This window comes from Otolemur garnettii, unplaced genomic scaffold (genome assembly GCF_000181295.1).
Source record: "Otolemur garnettii isolate 467f Iridium unplaced genomic scaffold, OtoGar3 scaffold00050, whole genome shotgun sequence".
NCBI lineage: Eukaryota > Metazoa > Chordata > Mammalia > Primates > Galagidae > Otolemur > Otolemur garnettii.
Window position 1 is genome coordinate 10,372,104 of NW_003852445.1, and position 7,078 is coordinate 10,379,181.

At 39.4% G+C, this 7,078-nt stretch overlaps 1 pseudogene across 1 annotated transcript; it reads left to right on the top strand.

Annotated features, from left to right (window-relative positions):
* The first annotated feature begins 3,651 nt into the window (after positions 1–3,651).
* Positions 3,652–4,740, top strand: LOC100944306 (annotated as a pseudogene). The gene has a single exon (XR_002773876.1). The product of XR_002773876.1 is annotated as a zinc finger Ran-binding domain-containing protein 2 pseudogene (transcript).
* Positions 4,741–7,078: the final 2,338 nt, after the last annotated feature.

A 7,078-nucleotide genomic window follows, 5' to 3' on the forward strand; every position in this document is an offset into this window, starting at 1 on the left:
CCAGGAGTTGGGGGTTGCTGTGAGCTGTAAAGCCACGGCACTCTACCCAGGGGGACAGCTTGAGGCTCTGTCTCAAAAAAAAAAAAAAAAAAAAAGACTGAGATAAGTTCCAACCTACTGATGATCAAATGGAGAGAAAAACAGCACCAGAAAACTGAAAGTAAAGGGGTTCAGAACAAGATATTAATCACGTGTCCTGCTAAAGTGAAATGGATAAGACTGGTGATAATTGGAATAGTCTGTGATCTGGCAATTAGAATGGATATACTTGGGAGGAACCAAAGGAATTGAAAACTCTGAGACATCCTCACTCTCCAAAACCTTCCACAGGATAATCTCTGCCTGAAAAAACAAACACATTGCCTTCTCCCTTTTTGGCTTGCCTTTTGTTGGGTGTCCCTCAGTTCGCCACATACAGGGGAGATGGGAAACCATAGCTAACTGTAGGTTTGATTTTTGTTTTTTTGAGATAGAGTCTCACTATGTCACCCTGGGTAGTGTACCATGGTGTCACAGCTCACAGCAAACTCCAACTCCTGGGCTTAAGTGATTCTCTTGCCTCAGTCCTCAGTTGGGACTATCAGTGCCTGCCACAGCGCCTGGCTATTTCTTGGTTGTAGTTGTCATTGTTGTTTGGCAGGCCTGGGCTGGGTTTGAACCTGCTAGGTCCCATATATGTGGCTGGCATGCTAGCTACTAAGGTACAGGCACCAAGCCTATTTTTGGTTTTTTGAGCCAGAATCTCACATTGTCACCTTTGATAGCCTGCTGTGGCATCATAGCTCACAGCAACCTCAAATTCTTGGGCACAAGTGATCCTCTTGCCTTATTATCCCAAATAGCTGAGACTATAGGTGCCTGCCACACACCCAGCTATTTTTTTAGAGATGGAGGTCTCACTCTTGCTCAGGCTGGTCTTGAACTCCTGAGCTTAGACAATCCACTGGCCTCAGCCTCCTAGACTGTTAGGATTACAGGCGTGAGCCACCATGTTCGGCCTAATGTACCTTTATTTACAAAATATTCATTATAAAATTTTAGAAAAAGATGGCCAACATATAGAGAATATTTTCTACCTATTTTGTAATGAATATTTGTAAATAAAGGCACACTTAGCTACAACTTCCGATGTTCCCTACATATGATGACTTTGGGGAACACCCTATATTTTTATTGCTTACTAGATAACCAAGTATGTTTCCCTGATCCCTTGTATTTTTTTAAGGTGGGCTCAGGTATTAGTTCTGTCCAATGGATTATTACTGATCTAAGAATTTAAGAACTAGCAAAAAACCCTCCAACAATCTCTTCCCTTCTGAGGCAACCTAGAAATTGCTTGCTTGTTTGAGATGGCACTGCCACAAAGCCAAGGTAGCCCAAAGCTCCAAATTATGACACAGCAATTAGTCAGTCTTCATCATTCGTGAGTTCTGTATTTGTGAATGGTCCTCGTCTGCTAATTTTTTTTGTAACTCTAAAATCAATACTTGCAGCATGTTTTAGGTCATATACAGCCATGTGTAGAGTGAGGAAAAGTTTGAGTCACCTGACACACACATTCCCAGTTGAGGTCAAACAAGGCAATGTTCTGCCTCCTTATTGCACTTCTCATACTATAACTAAATGTATTTTTTTGGTGGTCTATTTAGCGCCATGGTTTTTGCATCCTTTTGTTTTTTATTGGTGATTTTACTGTTCAAGTTGCCCCTTGAGCTTAGTGCTGGAGTGTTGTGTCATGTTCCTAAGTGAGAGAAGGTTGTGATGTGCCTTAGAGAGAAAATATAGATAAGCTTCATTCAGGCATGGGTTGTAGGTCTGTTGGCTGAGTTTAGGTTTAATGAATCGACAACATATATTAAATAGGGTGTCTCTAAACAGAAACACAAAAACAAGATTGTGTACAGGAAGTCCTCAGATTATGAATGAGACAGGTTCTATAGGTTTGTTCTCAATATAAATTTATATGTAAGTTGGAACAGGTGCATTTGCTTGTTACCTGTAATAGCCTCTGTTCATAAATGTGAGTCATACATCAGTCAGATGTTTGTGACGTGGGGACTTAGTGTAAAAGCCTCTGTTTGCAAGTGCAAGTTCTATGTAAGGAGGATACTTCTAACTTAGAGATTGCCTGTATTTGATAAGTTGATGAAAATGGGCAGTGGTTCTCAACCTTCCTAATGCCGTGACCCTTTAATATAGTTCCTCTGGATCGGGACCCACAGGTTGAGAACAGCTGCTCTAGGAGTATCAGTTGAGTAATCACTAATTCAGTTTTTGCAGTAAATTTATAGAACATAACTACTACAAATGAAAATTTGGGCTGGGTGCAGTGGCTCATGCCTGTAATCCTAATACTCTGGGAACCTGAAGTGGGGGGGATCTCTTGAGCTAGAAACTCAAAACCAGGTTTGGCACCCTTAGCACAGTGGTAATGGTGCCGGCCACATGCACTGAGGCTGGTGCATTCGAACCCGGCCTGGGCCAGCTAAACAACAATGACAACTACAACATAAAAAATAGTTGGGCATTGTGGTGGTGTGGTGGACACCTATAGTCCCAGCTACTTGGGAGGCTGAGACAAGGGAATCACTTAAGCTCAAGAGTTTGTGAGCTGTGACACCACGGCACTCTACCAAGGGCAACATAGAGAGACTCTATCTCAAAAAAAAAAAAAAAAGAAAGAAAGAAAAGAAAAAGAAATTCAAAACCAGCTTGAGCAAGAGCAGCCTTGTCTCTATTAAAAATAGAAAAAGTATCTGGGAACTATGGCATGTGCCTGTAGTCCCAGCTACTTGGAAGGCTTGAGGTAGAAGGATGACTTGAATCCAGATGTTGAGATTGCTGGGAGCTAGACTGATACCACAGCACTCTAGCCTGGACAGTAGAGGGAGACTCTACAAAATAAAAACAAAAATTTGCTGTAGCTGCCTTGAACTATAACCCAACAAGTATTGGAATCTTCATGGGTGAATGATTAGCCTTTCTTATACCAAACCACTGAGATTTAGCAGTTAACTTGTTTTTGCAGCATAGCCTTAAAATCCTGATTATGACACTTTTAAATTATGTTTGCATTTTAATATCAAGCCTCTGAATTTTAGTTGTCTGTTCGATACTTACTAGTCAGATGACCAGAAGTTTCTGTAATTTACTTACTTGTAAAATGGAGACAATATTACCCATACACCCAATTTTGTCCATTCCCTTGTGTTATTAATTGCCCATGCAGATTTACTAAATGTTATCACTTATATTATTAGAGTATCTCAAAATGTATTATTTTTTTAAAAAATAATCTTTTTTTCTTTTGAGACAGAGCCTCAAGCCTTTGCCATAGGTAGTGCCGTGGTATCACAGCTCACAGCAACCTCCAACTACTAGGCTTAAGCAATTCTCTTGTCTCAGCCTCCCAAGTAGCTGGGACTATAGGTGCCCACCATAACACCCGGCTATTTTTTGGTTGTAGTTGTCATTGTTTGACAGGCCTGGGCTGGATTCAAACCTGCCAGCTCTGGTATATGTGGCTGGTGCCTTAGTGCTTGAGCTACAGGTGCTGAGCCTAAAAAATAATCTTAATTAATATAAAAATTGGTTCAAGAAATGGCATCTTGGAAGACATAGCTGCGAGTGGCTGTGGTGCTGGCATCCAAGATGTCAACCAAGAATTTCTGAGTCAGTGACCAGGACTGGATTTGCCCTGACAAGAAATGTGGAAATGTAAACTTTGCTAGAAGAACTAGCCGTAATCGATGTGGTTGGGAGAAAACAACTGAAGCCAAGATGATGAAAGCTGGGGGCACTGAAATAGGAAAGACACTTGCAGAAAAGAGCCGAGGCCTTTTTAGTGCTAATGACCAGCAGTGTAAGACTTGCAGTAATGTGAATTGGGCCAGAAGATCAGAGTGTAACATGTGTAATACTCCAAAGTATGCTAAATTAGAAGAAAGAACAGTATATGGTGGTGGTTTTAATGAAAAAGAAAATGTTGACTATATAGAAAGAGAAGAATCTGATGGTGAATATGATGAGTTTGGACGTAAAAAGTAAAAGTACAGAGGGAAGGCGGTTGGTCCTGCATCTATATTGAAGGAAGTTGAAGATAAAGAATCAGAGGGAGAAGACAAGGATGAGGATAAAGATCTTTCTAAATATAAATTAGATGAGGATGAGGATGAAGATGATGCTGATCTCTCAAAATATAATCTTGATGCCAGTGAAGAAGAAGATAGTCATGAAAAGAAATCTAATAGACGAAGTCGCTCAAAGTCTCGATCTTCACATTCGCGATCTTCATGACGCTCATGCTCCCCCTCAAGTTCAAGGTCTAGGTCCAGGTCCCTTTCAAGAAGTTCTTCCAGTTCGCAGTCACGATCTCGTTCCAGTTCCACACAATGTTCAAGATCTTGTGGGTCGAAATCAAGATCCAGTTCCGGGTCCCACAGGGGCTCCTCTTCCCCACGAAAAAGATCTTACTCAAGTTCATCATCTTCTCCTGAGAGGAACAGAAAGAGAAGTCATTCTAGATCTTCTTCATCTGGTGATTGCAAAAATAAACAAACAAGATCACAGTCACCCGAAAGCCAGGTGATTGGTAAAAACACTAAACAACCCTGAGCCCAGGGCCAACCCCTATGGAACACCACTACTTTACCCAGGTGGCACAGGTCATCTTCTGGTTCATCCCATTCTGGTTCCCATTCAAGTTCAAAAAAAGAAATAATGTATTAAAATTTATATCAAAAAAAATCCAGTACAGTGCACGAAGCATATTTTTAAAGAAATTGGCGTCTTACTTGGTCAGAAGTGCTAAATCTGCTAGTAGAGGTGCATGCCTTTGTTGCTTTTCAGAATAATACACCTGTGTTTATTTGTGAAGTTAAAAGTAAATAGCATTGGGGTGGCGCCTGTGGCTCAAAAGGGAAGGGCACCGGTCCCATATGCCAGAGGTGGTGGGTTCAAACCCAGCCTCGGCCAAACACCACAAATAAATAAATAAAATATTAAAAAAAAAAGTAAATAGCATTTTAAGCCATAATGTCTCAAAATAGATGCTCTATTTATCACTTTACAACCATTTGCTTCATCCATCAATCATCTCAGCTATAACAAAGTACTTTGTTTCCTGATTTAAACTCTTTGTTTTTCTCATTTCCAAATATGTCCTGTCTATTGGCTAAGACGGGATTACCGAGGTTTGTGCATAGAGGCAAGATTGGTAAACTTGTTGGAAACTGCCTGTTTTATGTTTTTATCTGATAAAAGAGGCCAACCTGTTTAAGTGATTAACATATGTCAATGTTATACTTCACATAAAAAGTTAAACAGTTTAAACTTGTTTATTTTTAAATTTCCTGTGCTAAGGGTGCCTTTAGAATCATTGTCTCCCTTTTATCCAGCTTTATTTTTTTGCACCAGCACATTGAATGCAAAAGAATCTTGTGAATTGCTGAAGGAGAAAATGTCATTTTCCTTTCTGACACATAACTTGGGGCAAGAAAGAAAGCCTAACATTTCATCTGTATTGATAGGGTTTCCTGTTAAGAAAAAACAGAGAAACATCTTATTTTAAATGTATATCAGTATTTTAAGAAGCTTTGTGTGATACCCTTTAAAATCCAGTTGTGAAATGTGATAGGGTAGAAAAGGCTAAATCATAGTTAATGAGAAAATTTAAGAAAGCTTTTTTTTTTGAGACAGAGCCTCAAGCTGTCCCCCTGGATAGAGTGCCGTGGCATTACAGCTCACAGCAACCTCCAACTCCTGGGCTCAAGCGAGTCTCCTGCCTCCGCCTCCCAAGTAGCTGGGACCACAGGTGCCCGCCACAACGCCCGGCCATTTTTTTTTAGTTGCAGCCATCATTGTTGTTTGGCGGGCCCGGGCTGGGGATTTGAACCCGCCACCTTAGGTGTATGTGGCTGGGGCCCTAGCCGATTGAGCTATAGGCGCCGAGCCAAGAAAGCTTTTGAAGTATATTTCTTTTCCGATGAAAGGACACCACAGACATTGTGAATTTAAGTGAACATTTGTCTCTAGATGACTTACTACAAACACTGCATGAAGTTTTTTTCCAAATAACAAATGAATGCTTATTTCTACATAATGTAAGGCAAAATCATTATTTTTTTCCTGTTCACTTGAAATAACTTATGGCTTAAAATGCTTTCAGAGTTTGTTTTATTTTTCAAAATTAAAATTTGATCAGTGAACTCCATTTTGTTTTCTGGTTTAAAAATGAAAAAGGTTTTTCTTAACAGTATCTTCAGTGACAATACAAGGTAAGTATATTAAAGGAAATTGACAATTGTGCTTGTGGGCTTTTGTTATGGGGGGATTGAATTTTTTCTTATCCCCCCCACATTGTCTGCTGCAGTTTAAATAAAAATTAAAGGTTTAATATTTAAGGTATTTAGTAAACAGATCAAACAAAATTATATTTGTTTTTTATTTTAAAGTGTTTTTCTCTTCAACTGATCTAAAAATGAAAGCAAGATATCCTATGTAGAAATATTTTGATAATATTTTTACAGTGGCTTTCCTGTATTTTTTACGTCTTAATTTTCTTTGCTACATTTACTGTAGGTTGCACAAGAATTTTTCCTCTCTTGTAATTGTGCCTCAGACTTTTTGAAAATCCACCATCTAAGTTGCTCAGATGATCTTCTTCTAGATTCTACATGTTACCATTGGTTTATTTTGGTGCTTTCTGTATTTAAAACTTTGGCTGTACTAAGCAAATACAAGGTTATAAATTTAGCTAATAACAGTTACAGACAATTGAGATGATTATGATTTCATTTGGTTTATCTAAGCTGTACTAGTTCACTTCATAAGGAAATGATACTGTAGACAAATGTAAATAAACCTTGTGAGTCAAAAAAAAAAAAGAAAGGAAGAAAAGAAAGAAATGGCATCTTGAAGGGAAAGCTTCGTAAAAAATATGGAACTAGTTAAGTAGGAGAGGATCACTGAGAACTCCCTCAACCCAGAGAAGTTGTTTGGCAGTCTTCATTTAAATTAGAAGAGGAGGCTCGGCGCCTGTGGCTCAACCGGCTAAGGCGCCAGCCACGTACACCTAAGG